The sequence below is a fragment of the Arachis stenosperma genome, chromosome 7 (assembly GCF_014773155.1).
Source record: "Arachis stenosperma cultivar V10309 chromosome 7, arast.V10309.gnm1.PFL2, whole genome shotgun sequence".
In the NCBI taxonomy this organism is placed as follows: Eukaryota; Viridiplantae; Streptophyta; class Magnoliopsida; order Fabales; family Fabaceae; genus Arachis; species Arachis stenosperma.
Genome location: NC_080383.1, coordinates 30006652 through 30007648, shown reverse-complemented (window position 1 = coordinate 30007648; position 997 = coordinate 30006652). Strand labels below are relative to the sequence as shown.

The 997-nt window shown below is 42.6% G+C and overlaps 1 non-coding gene across 1 annotated transcript; it reads right to left on the bottom strand.

The window, feature by feature from the left end:
* Positions 1 to 382: 382 nt before the first annotated feature.
* Positions 383 to 490, bottom strand: LOC130943230 (small nucleolar RNA R71). Its single transcript, XR_009071757.1, has one exon. It is a non-coding gene; the product is annotated as a small nucleolar RNA R71 (small nucleolar RNA).
* Positions 491 to 997: the final 507 nt, after the last annotated feature.

The following is a 997-nucleotide window of genomic DNA, read 5'->3' as shown; positions in this document are numbered from 1 at the left end:
GGTTGGGCATGAAAGGAGGGTCTTTGGATCCTATATCAATCCTAATCCAGGAAACTGTGGAAGCAGCATTCAGAAACCCACCATTCATGCCAACAATTTCGAGCTAAAACCTCAGCTCATCACTTTGGTGCAAAATAATTGCTCATTTGGAGGAGGTGCTCAAGAAGATCCTAACCAACACTTGACCACCTTCTTGAGGATTTGTGACACAGTGAAGACAAATGGAGTCCACCCGGATGTCTATAGGTTGCTCTTGTTCCCCTTTTCACTCAAGGACAAGGCAACAAAGTGGCTTGAATCCTTCCCAAAAGAAAGCCTGACAGATTGGGAGGAGGTAGTGAACAAGTTTTTAGCAAGATTTTATCCTCCTCAAAAGATTAATAGGCTAAGAACTGAGGTGCAGAATTTCAGGCAACAAGATGGTGAGACACTTTATGAAGCATGGGAGAGATTCAAAGACTTGACAAGGAGATGCCCACCAGAGATGTTTAATGAGTGGGTTCAACTTCACATCTTCTATGAAGGTCTTTCCTATGAGTCAAAGAAGGCTGTAGATCATTCATCAGGAGGTTCTTTAAACAAGAAGAAAACCGTTGAAGAAGCCATGGATGTCATTGAAATAGTTGCTGAGAATGACTACTTCTATGCCTCTGAAAGAAGTAACACTAGAGGAGTAATGGAGCTAAACCACATGGATGTACTGTTAGCCCAAAACAAGATGATCACCAAGCAGCTAGCAGATCTTACCAAGAAGGTGGAAGAGAACCAAGTTGCAGCAGCCATCACCTCATCACCAACTCATGAAGAAGTAAACATAGGAGAAGAAGGTGACTGGGAGCAAGCCAACTATGTGGAAAATTCACCTAGACAAGTCCATGATCCATACTCTAAAACATATAACTCTAGATGGAGAAATCATCCCAACTTTGGATGGGGAAACCAACAAGACCAAGGACAAGATCCGAGATGTTCCAACTTCAACTCCAACAATAATGCC